We start from the raw sequence: 21,781 nt of genomic DNA on the forward strand, positions 1-21,781 counted from the left end.
TACAGACCTACCTCCGATTGAATGACCATAAGTCACTAAATTCAACTCGGATTTCATTGAAATTTGTTCCATTTCGAAGGAGTCGAAGTGTAGTTTATAACGGAAGAAACGGAGATGCAAAAAGCCAAGTATTTTGAGAGTTATGGTGGAAATAGTTAGACTCGCACTTTGGTCTAGTAGTTTACAGACCTACCTCCGATTGATTGACCATAACTCACTCAATTCAACTCAGAATTGAATCAAATTCATGGCATTGCGAAGATGTCGAAGTGTAGTTGGAAATGGAGATGAAAAACTCCAAGTAATTTAAGAGTTATGATGGACATAGTTAGACTCAAGCTTTCGCCTAGCAGTTTACAGACCTACCTCCGAGTCAATGACCATAACTCACTCAATTCAACTCGGAATTCATTGAAATTTGTTCCATTTCGAAGGACTCGAACTGTAGTTTAAAACGGAAGAAACGGAGATGAAAAAAGCAAGTATTCTGAGAGTTATGGTGGAAATAGTTACACTCGCACTTTGGTCTAGCAGTTTACAGACCAACCTGCAATTGATTGACCATAACTTACTCAATTTAACTCGGAATTGATTCAAATTCATGCCATTTTGAAGTTGTGGAAGTGTAGTTGAAAACGAAAGAAACAGAGATGAAAAATTCCAAGTATCTTAAGAGTTATGATGGAAATAGTTAGACTCGCGCTTTGGTCTAGCAGTTTACAGACCTGCTTCCGATTCATTCACCATAAGTCACTCAATTCGACTCGGAATTTATTCAAATTCATGCCATTTGGAAGATGTCGAAGAGTAGCTGAAAACGAAAGAAACGGAGAAGAAAAACTCCAAGTATTTTAAGAGTTATGATAGAAATAGTTAGACTCGCGCTTTCGCCTAGCAGTTTACAGACCTACCTCCGATTTAATGACCACAACTCACTCAATTGAACATGTAATTCAATGAAATTTGTTGCATTTCGAAGTAGTCGAAGTGTAGTTTAAAACGGAAGAAACGGAGATGAAAAACTACTTTAATTTTGAGAGTTATGATGGAAATAGTTAGATTCGCGCTTTGGTCTAGCAGTTTGCAGACATACCTCCGATTGAATGACCATAACTCACTCAATTCAACCCGGAATTCATTGAAATTTATTCCATTTGGAAGGAGTCGATGTGTAGTCTAAAACGGAAGAAACAGAGATGAAAAAGTCCTAGTATTTTGAGAGTTATGACGGAAATATTTAGACTCGCGCTTTGGTCTAGCAGTTTATAGACCTACGTCCGGTTGATTGACCATAACTCAGTCAATTCAACTCGGAATTGAGTCAAATTCATGCCATTTCGAAGATGTCGAAGTGTAGTTGAAAACATTAGAAACGGAGATGAAAAACTCCAAGTATTTTAAGAGTTATGACGGAAATAGTTAGACTGGCCCTTTCGCCTAGCAGTTTACAGACCTATCTCCGATTGAATGACCATAACTCACTCAATTCAACCTGGAATTAATTGAAATTTGTTCCATTTCGAATGAGTAGAAGTGTAGTTTAAAAAGAAAGAAACGGAGGTTAAAAAAGCCAAGTATTTCGGGAGTTATGATGGAAATAGTTAGACTCGCACTTTAGTGTAGCAGTTTACAGACCTACCTCCGATTGATTGACCATAACTCTGTCAATTCAACTCGGAATTTAGTCAAATTCATGCCGTTTCGAAGATGTCGAAGTGTAGTTGAAAACATAAGAAACGGAGATGAAAAACTCCAAGTATTTTAAGAGTTACGATGGAAATAGTTAGACTCGCGCTTTCGCCTAGCAGTTTACTGACCTACCTCCGATTGAATGACCATAACCCACTCAATTCAACTCGGAATTCATTGAAATTCGTTCCATTACGAAGGAGTCGAAAGTGTAGCTGAAAACGGAAGAAACGGAGATGAAAACTCCAAGTATTTTGAGAGTTATGGTGGAAATAGTTAGACTCATGTTTTCGCCTAGCACTTTACAGACCTACCTCCGATTGAATGACCATAAGTCACTAAATTCAACTCGAATTTCATTGAAATTTGTTCCATTTCGAAGGAGTCGAAGTGTAGTTTATAACGGAAGAAACGGAGATGCAAAAAGCCAAGTATTTTGAGAGTTATGGTGGAAATAGTTAGACTCGCACTTTGGTCTACGAGTTTACAGACCTACCTCCGATTGATTGACCATAACTCACTCAATTCGACTCAGAATTGAATCAAATTCATGGCATTGCGAAGATGTCGAAGTGTAGTTGGAAATGGAGATGAAAAACTCCAAGTAATTTAAGAGTTATGATGGACATAGTTAGACTCGCGCTTTCGCCTAGCAGTTTACAGACATACCTCCGAGTCAATGACCATAACTCACTCAATTCAACTCGGAATTCATTGAAATTTGTTCCATTTCGAAGGACTCGAAGTGTAGTTTAAAACGGAAGAAACGGAGATGAAAAAAGCCAAGTAATTTGAGAGTTATGGTGGAAATAGTTAGACTCGCACTTTGGTCTAGCAATTTACAGACCTGCTTCCGATTCATTCACCATAAGTCACTCAATTCGACTCGGAATTTATTCAAATTCATGCCATTTTGAAGATGTCGAAGAGTAGCTGAAAACGATAGAAACGGAGACGAAAAACTCCAAGTATTTTAAGAGTTATGATAGAAATAGTTAGACTCGCGCTTTCGCCTAGCAGTTTACAGACCTACCTCCGATTTAATGACCACAACTCACTCAATTGAACATGTAATTCAATGAAATTTGTTGCATTTCAAAAGAGTCGAAGTGTAGTTTAAAACGGAAGAAACGGAGATGAAAAACTACTTGTATTTTGAGAGTTATGATGGAAATAGTTAGATTCGCGCTTTGGTCTAGCAGTTTGCAGACATACCTCCGATTGAATGACCATAACTCACTCAATTCAACCCGGAATTCATTGAAATTTATTCCATTTGGAAGGAGTCGATGTGTAGTCTAAAACGGAAGAAACAGAGATGAAAAAGTCCTAGTATTTTGAGAGTTATGACGGAAATATTTAGACTCGCGCTTTGGTCTAGCAGTTTATAGACCTACGTCCGGTTGATTGACCATAACTCAGTCAATTCAACTCGGAATTGAGTCAAATTCATGCCATTTCGAAGATGTCGAAGTGTAGTTGAAAACATTAGAAACGGAGATGAAAAACTCCAAGTATTTTAAGAGTTATGACGGAAATAGTTAGACTCGCCCTTTCGCCTAGCAGTTTACAGACCTATCTCCGATTGAATGACCATAACTCACTCAATTCAACCCGGAATTAATTGGAATTTGTTCCATTTCGAATGAGTAGAAGTGTAGTTTAAAAAGAAAGAAACGGAGGTTAAAAAAGCCAAGTATTTCGGGAGTTATGATGGAAATAGTTAGACTCGCACTTTAGTGTAGTAGTTTACAGACCTACCTCCGATTGATTGACCATAACTCTGTCAATTCAACTCGGAATTTAGTCAAATTCATATCGTTTCGAAGATGTCGAAGTGTAGTTGAAAACATAAGAAACGGAGATGAAAAACTCCAAGTATTTTAAGAGTTACGATGGAAATAGTTAGACTCGCGCTTTCGCCTAGCAGTTTACTGACCTACCTCCGATTGAATGACCATAACCCACTCAATTCAACTCGGAATTCATTGAAATTCGTTCCATTACGAAGGAGTCGAAAGTGTAGCTGAAAACGGAAGAAACGGAGATGAAAACTCCAAGTATTTTGAGAGTTATGGTGGAAATAGTTAGACTGGTGTTTTCGCCTAGCACTTTACAGACCTACCTCCGATTGAATGACCATAAGTCACTAAATTCAACTCGGATTTCATTGAAATTTGTTCCATTTCGAAGGAGTCGAAGTGTAGTTTATAACGGAAGAAACGGAGATACAAAATGCCAAGTATTTTGAGAGTTATGGTGGAAATAGTTAGACTCGCACTTTGGTCTAGTAGTTTACAGACCTACCTCCGATTGATTGACCATAACTCACTCAATTCAACTCAGAATTGAATCAAATTCATGGCATTGCGAAGATGTCGAAGTGTAGTTGGAAATGGAGATGAAAAACTCCAAGTAATTTAAGAGTTATGATGGACATAGTTAGACTCAAGCTTTCGCCTAGCAGTTTACAGACCTACCTCCGAGTCAATGACCATAACTCACTCAATTCAACTCGGAATTCATTGAAATTTGTTCCATTTCGAAGGACTCGAACTGTAGTTTAAAACGGAAGAAACGGAGATGAAAAAAGCAAGTATTCTGAGAGTTATGGTGGAAATAGTTACACTCGCACTTTGGTCAGACCAACCTGCAATTGATTGACCATAACTTACTCAATTTAACTCGGAATTGATTCAAATTCATGCCATTTTGAAGGTGTGGAAGTGTAGTTGAAAACGAAAGAAACAGAGATGAAAAATTCCAAGTATCTTAAGAGTTATGATGGAAATAGTTAGACTCGCGCTTTGGTCTAGCAGTTTACAGACCTGCTTCCGATTCATTCACCATAAGTCACTCAATTCGACTCGGAATTTATTCAAATTCATGCCATTTGGAAGATGTCGAAGAGTAGCTGAAAACGAAAGAAACGGAGAAGAAAAACTCCAAGTATTTTAAGAGTTATGATAGAAATAGTTAGACTCGCGCTTTCGCCTAGCAGTTTACAGACCTACCTCCGATTTAATGACCACAACTCACTCAATTGAACATGTAATTCAATGAAATTTGTTGCATTTCGAAGTAGTCGAAGTGTAGTTTAAAACGGAAGAAACGGAGATGAAAAACTACTTTAATTTTGAGAGTTATGATGGAAATAGTTAGATTCGCGCTCTGGTCTAGCAGTTTGCAGACATACCTCCGATTGAATGACCATAACTCACTCAATTCAACCCGGAATTCATTGAAATTTATTCCATTTCGAAGGAGTCGAAGTGTAATCTAAAACGGAAGAAACAGAGATGAAAAAGTCCTAGTATTTTGAGAGTTATGACGGAAATAGTTAGACTCGCGCTTTGGTCTAGCAGTTTAGAGACCTACGTCCGGTTGATTGACCATAACTCAGTCAATTCAACTCGGAATTGAGTCAAATTCATGCCATTTCGAAGATGTCGAAGTGTAGTTGAAAACATTAGAAACGGAGATGAAAAACTCCAAGTATTTTAAGAGTTATGACGGAAATAGTTAGACTGGCCCTTTCGCCTAGCAGTTTACAGACCTATCTCCGATTGAATGACCATAACTCACTCAATTCAACCTGGAATTAATTGAAATTTGTTCCATTTCGAATGAGTAGAAGTGTAGTTTAAAAAGAAAGAAACGGAGGTTAAAAAAGCCAAGTATTTCGGGAGTTATGATGGAAATAGTTAGACTCGCACTTTAGTGTAGCAGTTTACAGACCTACCTCCGATTGATTGACCATAACTCTGTCAATTCAACTCGGAATTTAGTCAAATTCATGCCGTTTCGAAGATGTCGAAGTGTAGTTGAAAACATAAGAAACGGAGATGAAAAACTCCAAGTATTTTAAGAGTTACGATGGAAATAGTTAGACTCGCGCTTTCGCCTAGCAGTTTACTGACCTACCTCCGATTGAATGACCATAACCCACTCAATTCAACTCGGAATTCATTGAAATTCGTTCCATTACGAAGGAGTCGAAAGTGTAGCTGAAAACGGAAGAAACGGAGATGAAAACTCCAAGTATTTTGAGAGTTATGGTGGAAATAGTTAGACTCATGTTTTCGCCTAGCACTTTACAGACCTACCTCCGATTGAATGACCATAAGTCACTAAATTCAACTCGAATTTCATTGAAATTTGTTCCATTTCGAAGGAGTCGAAGTGTAGTTTATAACGGAAGAAACGGAGATGCAAAAAGCCAAGTATTTTGAGAGTTATGGTGGAAATAGTTAGACTCGCACTTTGGTCTACGAGTTTACAGACCTACCTCCGATTGATTGACCATAACTCACTCAATTCGACTCAGAATTGAATCAAATTCATGGCATTGCGAAGATGTCGAAGTGTAGTTGGAAATGGAGATGAAAAACTCCAAGTAATTTAAGAGTTATGATGGACATAGTTAGACTCGCGCTTTCGCCTAGCAGTTTACAGACATACCTCCGAGTCAATGACCATAACTCACTCAATTCAACTCGGAATTCATTGAAATTTGTTCCATTTCGAAGGACTCGAAGTGTAGTTTAAAACGGAAGAAACGGAGATGAAAAAAGCCAAGTAATTTGAGAGTTATGGTGGAAATAGTTAGACTCGCACTTTGGTCTAGCAGTTTACAGACCTGCTTCCGATTCATTCACCATAAGTCACTCAATTCGACTCGGAATTTATTCAAATTCATGCCATTTTGAAGATGTCGAAGAGTAGCTGAAAACGATAGAAACGGAGACGAAAAACTCCAAGTATTTTAAGAGTTATGATAGAAATAGTTAGACTCGCGCTTTCGTCTAGCAGTTTACAGACCTACCTCCGATTTAATGACCACAACTCACTCAATTGAACATGTAATTCAATGAAATTTGTTGCATTTCAAAAGAGTCGAAGTGTAGTTTAAAACGGAAGAAACGGAGATGAAAAACTACTTGTATTTTGAGAGTTATGATGGAAATAGTTAGATTCGCGCTTTGGTCTAGCAGTTTGCAGACATACCTCCGATTGAATGACCATAACTCACTCAATTCAACCCGGAATTCATTGAAATTTATTCCATTTGGAAGGAGTCGATGTGTAGTCTAAAACGGAAGAAACAGAGATGAAAAAGTCCTAGTATTTTGAGAGTTATGACGGAAATATTTAGACTCGCGCTTTGGTCTAGCAGTTTATAGACCTACGTCCGGTTGATTGACCATAACTCAGTCAATTCAACTCGGAATTGAGTCAAATTCATGCCATTTCGAAGATGTCGAAGTGTAGTTGAAAACATTAGAAACGGAGATGAAAAACTCCAAGTATTTTAAGAGTTATGACGGAAATAGTTAGACTCGCCCTTTCGCCTAGCAGTTTACAGACCTATCTCCGATTGAATGACCATAACTCACTCAATTCAACCCGGAATTAATTGGAATTTGTTCCATTTCGAATGAGTAGAAGTGTAGTTTAAAAAGAAAGAAACGGAGGTTAAAAAAGCCAAGTATTTCGGGAGTTATGATGGAAATAGTTAGACTCGCACTTTAGTGTAGTAGTTTACAGACCTACCTCCGATTGATTGACCATAACTCTGTCAATTCAACTCGGAATTTAGTCAAATTCATATCGTTTCGAAGATGTCGAAGTGTAGTTGAAAACATAAGAAACGGAGATGAAAAACTCCAAGTATTTTAAGAGTTACGATGGAAATAGTTAGACTCGCGCTTTCGCCTAGCAGTTTACTGACCTACCTCCGATTGAATGACCATAACCCACTCAATTCAACTCGGAATTCATTGAAATTCGTTCCATTACGAAGGAGTCGAAAGTGTAGCTGAAAACGGAAGAAACGGAGATGAAAACTCCAAGTATTTTGAGAGTTATGGTGGAAATAGTTAGACTGGTGTTTTCGCCTAGCACTTTACAGACCTACCTCCGATTGAATGACCATAAGTCACTAAATTCAACTCGGATTTCATTGAAATTTGTTCCATTTCGAAGGAGTCGAAGTGTAGTTTATAACGGAAGAAACGGAGATACAAAAAGCCAAGTATTTTGAGAGTTATGGTGGAAATAGTTAGACTCGCACTTTGGTCTAGTAGTTTACAGACCTACCTCCGATTGATTGACCATAACTCACTCAATTCAACTCAGAATTGAATCAAATTCATGGCATTGCGAAGATGTCGAAGTGTAGTTGGAAATGGAGATGAAAAACTCCAAGTAATTTAAGAGTTATGATGGACATAGTTAGACTCAAGCTTTCGCCTAGCAGTTTACAGACCTACCTCCGAGTCAATGACCATAACTCACTCAATTCAACTCGGAATTTATTGAAATTTGTTCCATTTCGAAGGACTCGAACTGTAGTTTAAAACGGAAGAAACGGAGATGAAAAAAGCAAGTATTCTGAGAGTTATGGTGGAAATAGTTACACTCGCACTTTGGTCTAGCAGTTTACAGACCAACCTGCAATTGATTGACCATAACTTACTCAATTTAACTCGGAATTGATTCAAATTCATGCCATTTTGAAGGTGTGGAAGTGTAGTTGAAAACGAAAGAAACAGAGATGAAAAATTCCAAGTATCTTAAGAGTTATGATGGAAATAGTTAGACTCGCGCTTTGGTCTAGCAGTTTACAGACCTGCTTCCGATTCATTCACCATAAGTCACTCAATTCGACTCGGAATTTATTCAAATTCATGCCATTTGGAAGATGTCGAAGAGTAGCTGAAAACGAAAGAAACGGAGAAGAAAAACTCCAAGTATTTTAAGAGTTATGATAGAAATAGTTAGACTCGCGCTTTCGCCTAGCAGTTTACAGACCTACCTCCGATTTAATGACCACAACTCACTCAATTGAACATGTAATTCAATGAAATTTGTTGCATTTCGAAGTAGTCGAAGTGTAGTTTAAAACGGAAGAAACGGAGATGAAAAACTACTTTAATTTTGAGAGTTATGATGGAAATAGTTAGATTCGCGCTTTGGTCTAGCAGTTTGCAGACATACCTCCGATTGAATGACCATAACTCACTCAATTCAACCCGGAATTCATTGAAATTTATTCCATTTCGAAGGAGTCGAAGTGTAATCTAAAACGGAAGAAACAGAGATGAAAAAGTCCTAGTATTTTGAGAGTTATGACGGAAATAGTTAGACTCGCGCTTTGGTCTAGCAGTTTAGAGACCTACGTCCGGTTGATTGACCATAACTCAGTCAATTCAACTCGGAATTGAGTCAAATTCATGCCATTTCGAAGATGTCGAAGTGTAGTTGAAAACATTAGAAACGGAGATGAAAAACTCCAAGTATTTTAAGAGTTATGACGGAAATAGTTAGACTGGCCCTTTCGCCTAGCAGTTTACAGACCTATCTCCGATTGAATGACCATAACTCACTCAATTCAACCTGGAATTAATTGAAATTTGTTCCATTTCGAATGAGTAGAAGTGTAGTTTAAAAAGAAAGAAACGGAGGTTAAAAAAGCCAAGTATTTCGGGAGTTATGATGGAAATAGTTAGACTCGCACTTTAGTGTAGCAGTTTACAGACCTACCTCCGATTGATTGACCATAACTCTGTCAATTCAACTCGGAATTTAGTCAAATTCATGCCGTTTCGAAGATGTCGAAGTGTAGTTGAAAACATAAGAAACGGAGATGAAAAACTCCAAGTATTTTAAGAGTTACGATGGAAATAGTTAGACTCGCGCTTTCGCCTAGCAGTTTACTGACCTACCTCCGATTGAATGACCATAACCCACTCAATTCAACTCGGAATTCATTGAAATTCGTTCCATTACGAAGGAGTCGAAAGTGTAGCTGAAAACGGAAGAAACGGAGATGAAAACTCCAAGTATTTTGAGAGTTATGGTGGAAATAGTTAGACTCATGTTTTCGCCTAGCACTTTACAGACCTACCTCCGATTGAATGACCATAAGTCACTAAATTCAACTCGAATTTCATTGAAATTTGTTCCATTTCGAAGGAGTCGAAGTGTAGTTTATAACGGAAGAAACGGAGATGCAAAAAGCCAAGTATTTTGAGAGTTATGGTGGAAATAGTTAGACTCGCACTTTGGTCTACGAGTTTACAGACCTACCTCCGATTGATTGACCATAACTCACTCAATTCGACTCAGAATTGAATCAAATTCATGGCATTGCGAAGATGTCGAAGTGTAGTTGGAAATGGAGATGAAAAACTCCAAGTAATTTAAGAGTTATGATGGACATAGTTAGACTCGCGCTTTCGCCTAGCAGTTTACAGACATACCTCCGAGTCAATGACCATAACTCACTCAATTCAACTCGGAATTCATTGAAATTTGTTCCATTTCGAAGGACTCGAAGTGTAGTTTAAAACGGAAGAAACGGAGATGAAAAAAGCCAAGTAATTTGAGAGTTATGGTGGAAATAGTTAGACTCGCACTTTGGTCTAGCAGTTTACAGACCTGCTTCCGATTCATTCACCATAAGTCACTCAATTCGACTCGGAATTTATTCAAATTCATGCCATTTTGAAGATGTCGAAGAGTAGCTGAAAACGATAGAAACGGAGACGAAAAACTCCAAGTATTTTAAGAGTTATGATAGAAATAGTTAGACTCGCGCTTTCGCCTAGCAGTTTACAGACCTACCTCCGATTTAATGACCACAACTCACTCAATTGAACATGTAATTCAATGAAATTTGTTGCATTTCAAAAGAGTCGAAGTGTAGTTTAAAACGGAAGAAACGGAGATGAAAAACTACTTGTATTTTGAGAGTTATGATGGAAATAGTTAGATTCGCGCTTTGGTCTAGCAGTTTGCAGACATACCTCCGATTGAATGACCATAACTCACTCAATTCAACCCGGAATTCATTGAAATTTATTCCATTTGGAAGGAGTCGATGTGTAGTCTAAAACGGAAGAAACAGAGATGAAAAAGTCCTAGTATTTTGAGAGTTATGACGGAAATATTTAGACTCGCGCTTTGGTCTAGCAGTTTATAGACCTACGTCCGGTTGATTGACCATAACTCAGTCAATTCAACTCGGAATTGAGTCAAATTCATGCCATTTCGAAGATGTCGAAGTGTAGTTGAAAACATTAGAAACGGAGATGAAAAACTCCAAGTATTTTAAGAGTTATGACGGAAATAGTTAGACTCGCCCTTTCGCCTAGCAGTTTACAGACCTATCTCCGATTGAATGACCATAACTCACTCAATTCAACCCGGAATTAATTGGAATTTGTTCCATTTCGAATGAGTAGAAGTGTAGTTTAAAAAGAAAGAAACGGAGGTTAAAAAAGCCAAGTATTTCGGGAGTTATGATGGAAATAGTTAGACTCGCACTTTAGTGTAGTAGTTTACAGACCTACCTCCGATTGATTGACCATAACTCTGTCAATTCAACTCGGAATTTAGTCAAATTCATATCGTTTCGAAGATGTCGAAGTGTAGTTGAAAACATAAGAAACGGAGATGAAAAACTCCAAGTATTTTAAGAGTTACGATGGAAATAGTTAGACTCGCGCTTTCGCCTAGCAGTTTACTGACCTACCTCCGATTGAATGACCATAACCCACTCAATTCAACTCGGAATTCATTGAAATTCGTTCCATTACGAAGGAGTCGAAAGTGTAGCTGAAAACGGAAGAAACGGAGATGAAAACTCCAAGTATTTTGAGAGTTATGGTGGAAATAGTTAGACTGGTGTTTTCGCCTAGCACTTTACAGACCTACCTCCGATTGAATGACCATAAGTCACTAAATTCAACTCGGATTTCATTGAAATTTGTTCCATTTCGAAGGAGTCGAAGTGTAGTTTATAACGGAAGAAACGGAGATGCAAAAAGCCAAGTATTTTGAGAGTTATGGTGGAAATAGTTAGACTCGCACTTTGGTCTAGTAGTTTACAGACCTACCTCCGATTGATTGACCATAACTCACTCAATTCAACTCAGAATTGAATCAAATTCATGGCATTGCGAAGATGTCGAAGTGTAGTTGGAAATGGAGATGAAAAACTCCAAGTAATTTAAGAGTTATGATGGGCATAGTTAGACTCAAGCTTTCGCCTGGCAGTTTACAGACCTACCTCCGAGTCAATGACCATAACTCACTCAATTCAACTCGGAATTCATTGAAATTTGTTCCATTTCGAAGGACTCGAACTGTAGTTTAAAACGGAAGAAACGGAGATGAAAAAAGCAAGTATTCTGAGAGTTATGGTGGAAATAGTTACACTCGCACTTTGGTCTAGCAGTTTACAGACCAACCTGCAATTGATTGACCATAACTTACTCAATTTAACTCGGAATTGATTCAAATTCATGCCATTTTGAAGTTGTGGAAGTGTAGTTGAAAACGAAAGAAACAGAGATGAAAAATTCCAAGTATCTTAAGAGTTATGATGGAAATAGTTAGACTCGCGCTTTGGTCTAGCAGTTTACAGACCTGCTTCCGATTCATTCACCATAAGTCACTCAATTCGACTCGGAATTTATTCAAATTCATGCCATTTGGAAGATGTCGAAGAGTAGCTGAAAACGAAAGAAACGGAGAAGAAAAACTCCAAGTATTTTAAGAGTTATGATAGAAATAGTTAGACTCGCGCTTTCGCCTAGCAGTTTACAGACCTACCTCCGATTTAATGACCACAACTCACTCAATTGAACATGTAATTCAATGAAATTTGTTGCATTTCGAAGTAGTCGAAGTGTAGTTTAAAACGGAAGAAACGGAGATGAAAAACTACTTTAATTTTGAGAGTTATGATGGAAATAGTTAGATTCGCGCTTTGGTCTAGCAGTTTGCAGACATACCTCCGATTGAATGACCATAACTCACTCAATTCAACCCGGAATTCATTGAAATTTATTCCATTTCGAAGGAGTCGAAGTGTAATCTAAAACGGAAGAAACAGAGATGAAAAAGTCCTAGTATTTTGAGAGTTATGACGGAAATAGTTAGACTCGCGCTTTGGTCTAGCAGTTTAGAGACCTACGTCCGGTTGATTGACCATAACTCAGTCAATTCAACTCGGAATTGAGTCAAATTCATGCCATTTCGAAGATGTCGAAGTGTAGTTGAAAACATTAGAAACGGAGATGAAAAACTCCAAGTATTTTAAGAGTTATGACGGAAATAGTTAGACTGGCCCTTTCGCCTAGCAGTTTTTTTTTTTTTTTTTTTTTGATCGGTAAAGAGGGGTTAGGCAAGACCCCGACCAGAATTCATTAAAGAACTAAAGAAGATACAAGGAGCTATGGAGGCTGAAAAAGCCTCGTACAGAAGGTCCAAGGACCAAACAAGGAAAAATCAGTAGTACATAGCATACATTTAGAGGCCCAAGAACGCACTAACAAGATCCAAAAGATGAGGAAACAAGCCAGATTAACGAAGGCACACAAAGTCTTCCAGGTGATCAGCATAAAGAATCCTTATAATCTCGGGTAGGAGGTCCCTGTAGCATCGAGGGAGGTAATGTCTTTAAGTTCTTGGGGGATGAGATGAATGGGAATGTCATCACCTTCACAGCAGCAGTCTGGTTTGGAGAGAAAATCCGCCCCCGCATTTGCCTCCCTCCAGATATGGGAGATATGCCATTCCGTGAAGGTAGAGAGGATTTGTCTGATATTGTGAATGATTGGGATAGCCTTCCAGGGGGTTTGCCAAAGATGAAGAATGACATTTACAGATAGCAGCGAGTCAGATTCGATCCACAAATTGTGGCAGCCCTTGGCAGCAGCCAACTTGATACCATAATAAATGGCCTTCATTTCAAGAAGGTGAATGTCCTCAACGTCAGCTCTGATAGAATACAGAGCGAGAGTATCCCCATGCCAGTTTCGGATAATCCCACCAAGCCCAGCTTTGTCATTGACCAGGGCGGCATCAGAGTTAAGCTTAGACCAGTTAGCTTTAGGACATTCCCAAGAACAGAACTGGGCAATCTGATCCTCGAATAGAACTGGGCAATCTGATCCTCATGTTTTCGCCTAGCAGTTTACAGACCTATCTCCGATTGAATGACCATAACTCACTCAATTCAACCTGGAATTAATTGAAATTTGTTCCATTTCGAATGAGTAGAAGTGTAGTTTAAAAAGAAAGAAACGGAGGTTAAAAAAGCCAAGTATTTCGGGAGTTATGATGGAAATAGTTAGACTCGCACTTTAGTGTAGCAGTTTACAGACCTACCTCCGATTGATTGACCATAACTCTGTCAATTCAACTCGGAATTTAGTCAAATTCATGCCGTTTCGAAGATGTCGAAGTGTAGTTGAAAACATAAGAAACGGAGATGAAAAACTCCAAGTATTTTAAGAGTTACGATGGAAATAGTTAGACTCGCGCTTTCGCCTAGCAGTTTACTGACCTACCTCCGATTGAATGACCATAACCCACTCAATTCAACTCGGAATTCATTGAAATTCGTTCCATTACGAAGGAGTCGAAAGTGTAGCTGAAAACGGAAGAAACGGAGATGAAAACTCCAAGTATTTTGAGAGTTATGGTGGAAATAGTTAGACTCATGTTTTCGCCTAGCACTTTACAGACCTACCTCCGATTGAATGACCATAAGTCACTAAATTCAACTCGAATTTCATTGAAATTTGTTCCATTTCGAAGGAGTCGAAGTGTAGTTTATAACGGAAGAAACGGAGATGCAAAAAGCCAAGTATTTTGAGAGTTATGGTGGAAATAGTTAGACTCGCACTTTGGTCTACGAGTTTACAGACCTACCTCCGATTGATTGACCATAACTCACTCAATTCGACTCAGAATTGAATCAAATTCATGGCATTGCGAAGATGTCGAAGTGTAGTTGGAAATGGAGATGAAAAACTCCAAGTAATTTAAGAGTTATGATGGACATAGTTAGACTCGCGCTTTCGCCTAGCAGTTTACAGACATACCTCCGAGTCAATGACCATAACTCACTCAATTCAACTCGGAATTCATTGAAATTTGTTCCATTTCGAAGGACTCGAAGTGTAGTTTAAAACGGAAGAAACGGAGATGAAAAAAGCCAAGTAATTTGAGAGTTATGGTGGAAATAGTTAGACTCGCACTTTGGTCTAGCAGTTTACAGACCTGCTTCCGATTCATTCACCATAAGTCACTCAATTCGACTCGGAATTTATTCAAATTCATGCCATTTGGAAGATGTCGAAGAGTAGCTGAAAACGATAGAAACGGAGACGAAAAACTCCAAGTATTTTAAGAGTTATGATAGAAATAGTTAGACTCGCGCTTTCGCCTAGCAGTTTACAGACCTACCTCCGATTTAATGACCACAACTCACTCAATTGAACATGTAATTCAATGAAATTTGTTGCATTTCGAAGTAGTCGAAGTGTAGTTTAAAACGGAAGAAACGGAGATGAAAAACTACTTTAATTTTGAGAGTTATGATGGAAATAGTTAGATTCGCGCTTTGGTCTAGCAGTTTGCAGACATACCTCCGATTGAATGACCATAACTCACTCAATTCAACCCGGAATTCATTGAAATTTATTCCATTTCGAAGGAGTCGAAGTGTAATCTAAAACGGAAGAAACAGAGATGAAAAAGTCCTAGTATTTTGAGAGTTATGACGGAAATATTTAGACTCGCACTTTGGTCTAGCAGTTTATAGACCTACGTCCGGTTGATTGACCATAACTCAGTCAATTCAACTCGGAATTGAGTCAAATTCATGCCATTTCGAAGATGTCGAAGTGTAGTTGAAAACATTAGAAACGGAGATGAAAAACTCCAAGTATTTTAAGAGTTATGACGGAAATAGTTAGACTCGCCCTTTCGCCTAGCAGTTTACAGACCTATCTCCGATTGAATGACCATAACTCACTCAATTCAACCCGGAATTAATTGGAATTTGTTCCATTTCGAATGAGTAGAAGTGTAGTTTAAAAAGAAAGAAACGGAGGTTAAAAAAGCCAAGTATTTCGGGAGTTATGATGGAAATAGTTAGACTCGCACTTTAGTGTAGTAGTTTACAGACCTACCTCCGATTGATTGACCATAACTCTGTCAATTCAACTCGGAATTTAGTCAAATTCATATCGTTTCGAAGATGTCGAAGTGTAGTTGAAAACATAAGAAACGGAGATGAAAAACTCCAAGTATTTTAAGAGTTACGATGGAAATAGTTAGACTCGCGCTTTCGCCTAGCAGTTTACTGACCTACCTCCGATTGAATGACCATAACCCACTCAATTCAACTCGGAATTCATTGAAATTCGTTCCATTACGAAGGAGTCGAAAGTGTAGCTGAAAACGGAAGAAACGGAGATGAAAACTCCAAGTATTTTGAGAGTTATGGTGGAAATAGTTAGACTGGTGTTTTCGCCTAGCACTTTACAGACCTACCTCCGATTGAATGACCATAAGTCACTAAATTCAACTCGGATTTCATTGAAATTTGTTCCATTTCGAAGGAGTCGAAGTGTAGTTTATAACGGAAGAAACGGAGATGCAAAAAGCCAAGTATTTTGAGAGTTATGGTGGAAATAGTTAGACTCGCACTTTGGTCTAGTAGTTTACAGACCTACCTCCGATTGATTGACCATAACTCACTCAATTCAACTCAGAATTGAATCAAATTCATGGCATTGCGAAGATGTCGAAGTGTAGTTGGAAATGGAGATGAAAAACTCCAAGTAATTTAAGAGTTATGATGGACATAGTTAGACTCAAGCTTTCGCCTAGCAGTTTACAGACCTACCTCCGAGTCAATGACCATAACTCACTCAATTCAACTCGGAATTCATTGAAATTTGTTCCATTTCGAAGGACTCGAACTGTAGTTTAAAACGGAAGAAACGGAGATGAAAAAAGCAAGTATTCTGAGAGTTATGGTGGAAATAGTTACACTCGCACTTTGGTCTAGCAGTTTACAGACCAACCTGCAATTGATTGACCATAACTTACTCAATTTAACTCGGAATTGATTCAAATTCATGCCATTTTGAAGTTGTGGAAGTGTAGTTGAAAACGAAAGAAACAGAGATGAAAAATTCCAAGTATCTTAAGAGTTATGATGGAAATAGTTAGACTCGCGCTTTGGTCTAGCAGTTTACAGACCTGCTTCCGATTCATTCACCATAGTCACTCAATTCGACTCGGAATTTATTCAAATTCATGCCATTTGGAAGATGTCGAAGAGTAGCTGAAAACGAAAGAAACGGAGAAGAAAAACTCCAAGTATTTTAAGAGTTATGATAGAAATAGTTAGACTCGCGCTTTCGCCTAGCAGTTTACAGACCTACCTCCGATTTAATGACCACAACTCACTCAATTGAACATGTAATTCAATGAAATTTGTTGCATTTCGAAGTAGTCGAAGTGTAGTTTAAAACGGAAGAAACGGAGATGAAAAACTACTTTAATTTTGAGAGTTATGATGGAAATAGTTAGATTCGCGCTTTGGTCTAGCAGTTTGCAGACATACCTCCGATTGAATGACCATAACTCACTCAATTCAACCCGGAATTCATTGAAATTTATTCCATTTCGAAGGAGTCGAAGTGTAATCTAAAACGGAAGAAACAGAGATGAAAAAGTCCTAGTATTTTGAGAGTTATGACGGAAATAGTTAGACTCGCGCTTTGGTCTAGCAGTTTAGAGACCTACGTCCGGTTGATTGACCATAACTCAGTCAATTCAACTCGGAATTGAGTCAAATTCATGCCATTTCGAAGATGTCGAAGTGTAGTTGAAAACATTAGAAACGGAGATGAAAAACTCCAAGTATTTTAAGAGTTATGACGGAAATAGTTAGACTCGCCCTTTCGCCTAGCAGTTTGCAGACCTATCTCCGATTGAATGACCATAACTCACTCAATTCAACCCGGAATTAATTGGAATTTGTTCCATTTCGAATGAGTAGAAGTGTAGTTTAAAAAGAAAGAAACGGAGGTTAAAAAAGCCAAGTATTTCGGGAGTTATGATGGAAATAGTTAGACTCGCACTTTAGTGTAGTAGTTTACAGACCTACCTCCGATTGATTGACCATAACTCTGTCAATTCAACTCGGAATTTAGTCAAATTCATATCGTTTCGAAGATGTCGAAGTGTAGTTGAAAACATAAGAAACGGAGATGAAAAACTCCAAGTATTTTAAGAGTTACGATGGAAATAGTTAGACTCGCGCTTTCGCCTAGCAGTTTACTGACCTACCTCCGATTGAATGACCATAACCCACTCAATTCAACTCGGAATTCATTGAAATTCGTTCCATTACGAAGGAGTCGAAAGTGTAGCTGAAAACGGAAGAAACGGAGATGAAAACTCCAAGTATTTTGAGAGTTATGGTGGAAATAGTTAGACTCCTGTTTTCGCCTAGCACTTTACAGACCTACCTCCGATTGAATGACCATAAGTCACTAAATTCAACTCGAATTTCATTGAAATTTGTTCCATTTCGAAGGAGTCGAAGTGTAGTTTATAACGGAAGAAACGGAGATGCAAAAAGCCAAGTATTTTGAGAGTTATGGTGGAAATAGTTAGACTCGCACTTTGGTCTAGTAGTTTACAGACCTACCTCCGATTGATTGACCATAACTCACTCAATTCAACTCAGAATTGAATCAAATTCATGGCATTGCGAAGATGTCGAAGTGTAGTTGGAAATGGAGATGAAAAACTCCAAGTAATTTAAGAGTTATGATGGACATAGTTAGACTCAAGCTTTCGCCTAGCAGTTTACAGACCTACCTCCGAGTCAATGACCATAACTCACTCAATTCAACTCGGAATTCATTGAAATTTGTTCCATTTCGAAGGACTCGAACTGTAGTTTAAAACGGAAGAAGCGGAGATGAAAAAAGCAAGTATTCTGAGAGTTATGGTGGAAATAGTTACACTCGCACTTTGGTCTAGCAGTTTACAGACCAACCTGCAATTGATTGACCATAACTTACTCAATTTAACTCGGAATTGATTCAAATTCATGCCATTTTGAAGTTGTGGAAGTGTAGTTGAAAACGAAAGAAACAGAGATGAAAAATTCCAAGTATCTTAAGAGTTATGATGGAAATAGTTAGACTCGCGCTTTGGTCTAGCAGTTTACAGACCTGCTTCCGATTCATTCACCATAAGTCACTCAATTCGACTCGGAATTTATTCAAATTCATGCCATTTGGAAGATGTCGAAGAGTAGCTGAAAACGAAAGAAACGGAGAAGAAAAACTCCAAGTATTTTAAGAGTTATGATAGAAATAGTTAGACTCGCGCTTTCGCCTAGCAGTTTACAGACCTACCTCCGATTTAATGACCACAACTCACTCAATTGAACATGTAATTCAATGAAATTTGTTGCATTTCGAAGTAGTCGAAGTGTAGTTTAAAACGGAAGAAACGGAGATGAAAAACTACTTTAATTTTGAGAGTTATGATGGAAATAGTTAGATTCGCGCTTTGGTCTAGCAGTTTGCAGACATACCTACGATTGAATGACCATAACTCACTCAATTCAACCCGGAATTCATTGAAATTTATTCCATTTCGAAGGAGTCGAAGTGTAATCTAAAACGGAAGAAACAGAGATGAAAAAGTCCTAGTATTTTGAGAGTTATGACGGAAATAGTTAGACTCGCGCTTTGGTCTAGCAGTTTAGAGACCTACGTCCGGTTGATTGACCATAACTCAGTCAATTCAACTCGGAATTGAGTCAAATTCATGCCATTTCGAAGATGTCGAAGTGTAGTTGAAAACATTAGAAACGGAGATGAAAAACTCCAAGTATTTTAAGAGTTATGACGGAAATAGTTAGACTGGCCCTTTCGCCTAGCAGTTTACAGACCTATCTCCGATTGAATGACCATAACTCACTCAATTCAACCTGGAATTAATTGAAATTTGTTCCATTTCGAATGAGTAGAAGTGTAGTTTAAAAAGAAAGAAACGGAGGTTAAAAAAGCCAAGTATTTCGGGAGTTATGATGGAAATAGTTAGACTCGCACTTTAGTGTAGCAGTTTACAGACCTACCTCCGATTGATTGACCATAACTCTGTCAATTCAACTCGGAATTTAGTCAAATTCATGCCGTTTCGAAGATGTCGAAGTGTAGTTGAAAACATAAGAAACGGAGATGAAAAACTCCAAGTATTTTAAGAGTTACGATGGAAATAGTTAGACTCGCGCTTTCGCCTAGCAGTTTACTGACCTACCTCCGATTGAATGACCATAACCCACTCAATTCAACTCGGAATTCATTGAAATTCGTTCCATTACGAAGGAGTCGAAAGTGTAGCTGAAAACGGAAGAAACGGAGATGAAAACTCCAAGTATTTTGAGAGTTATGGTGGAAATAGTTAGACTCATGTTTTCGTCTAGCACTTTACAGACCTACCTCCGATTGAATGACCATAAGTCACTAAATTCAACTCGAATTTCATTGAAATTTGTTCCATTTCGAAGGAGTCGAAGTGTAGTTTATAACGGAAGAAACGGAGATGCAAAAAGCCAAGTATTTTCAGAGTTATGGTGGAAATAGTTAGACTCGCACTTTGGTCTACGAGTTTACAGACCTACCTCCGATTGATTGACCATAACTCACTCAATTCGACTCAGAATTGAATCAAATTCATGGCATTGCGAAGATGTCGAAGTGTAGTTGGAAATGGAGATGAAAAACTCCAAGTAATTTAAGAGTTATGATGGACATAGTTAGACTCGCGCTTTCGCCTAGTAGTTTACAGACATACCTCCGAGTCAATGACCATAACTCACTCAATTCAACTCGGAATTCATTGAAATTTGTTCCATTTCGAAGGACTCGAACTGTAGTTTAAAACGGAAGAAACGGAGATGAAAAAAGCCAAGTAATTTGAGAGTTATGGTGGAAATAGTTAGACTCGCACTTTGGTCTAGCAGTTTACAGACCTGCTTCCGATTCATTCACCATAAGTCACTCAATTCGACTCGGAATTTATTCAAATTCATGCCATTTGGAAGATGTCGAAGAGTAGCTGAAAACGATAGAAACGGAGACGAAAAACTCCAAGTATTTTAAGAGTTATGATAGAAATAGTTAGACTCGCGCTTTCGCCTAGCAGTTTACAGACCTACCTCCGATTTAATGACCACAACTCACTCAATTGAACATGTAATTCAATGAAATTTGTTGCATTTCAAAAGAGTCGAAGTGTAGTTTAAAACGGAAGAAACGGAGATGAAAAACTACTTGTATTTTGAGAGTTATGATGGAAATAGTTAGATTCGCGCTTTGGTCTAGCAGTTTGCAGACATACCTCCGATTGAATGACCATAACTCACTCAATTCAACCCGGAATTCATTGAAATTTATTCCATTTGGAAGGAGTCGAAGTGTAGTCTAAAACGGAAGAAACAGAGATGAAAAAGTCCTAGTATTTTGAGAGTTATGACGGAAATATTTAGACTCGCGCTTTGGTCTAGCAGTTTATAGACCTACGTCCGGTTGATTGACCATAACTCAGTCAATTCAACTCGGAATTGAGTCAAATTCATGCCATTTCGAAGATGTCGAAGTGTAGTTGAAAACATTAGAAACGGAGATGAAAAACTCCAAGTATTTTAAGAGTTATGACGGAAATAGTTAGACTCGCCCTTTCGCCTAGCAGTTTACAGACCTATCTCCGATTGAATGACCATAACTCACTCAATTCAACCCGGAATTAATTGAAATTTGTTCCATTTCGAATGAGTAGAAGTGTAGTTTAAAAAGAAATAAACGGAGGTTAAAAAAGCCGAGTATTTCGGGAGTTATGATGGAAATAGTTAGACTCGCACTTTAGTGTAGCAATTTACAGACCTACCTCCGATTGATTGACCATAACTCTGTCAATTCAACTCGGAATTTAGTCAAATTCATGCCGTTTCGAAGATGTCGAAGTGTAGTTGAAAACATAAGAAACGGAGATGAAAAACTCCAAGTATTTTAAGAGTTACGATGGAAATAGTTAGACTCGCGCTTTCGCCTAGCACTTTACTGACCTACCTCCGATTGAATGACCATAACCCACTCAATTCAACTCGGAATTCATTGAAATTCGTTCCATTACGAAGAAGTCGAAAGTGTAGCTGAAAACGGAAGAAACGGAGATGAAAACTCCAAGTATTTTG

Source organism: Tasmannia lanceolata, unplaced genomic scaffold (genome assembly GCF_043159265.1).
Source record: "Tasmannia lanceolata isolate RefF3 unplaced genomic scaffold, GAP_Taslan_0.1 ptg000018l, whole genome shotgun sequence".
NCBI lineage: Eukaryota > Viridiplantae > Streptophyta > Magnoliopsida > Canellales > Winteraceae > Tasmannia > Tasmannia lanceolata.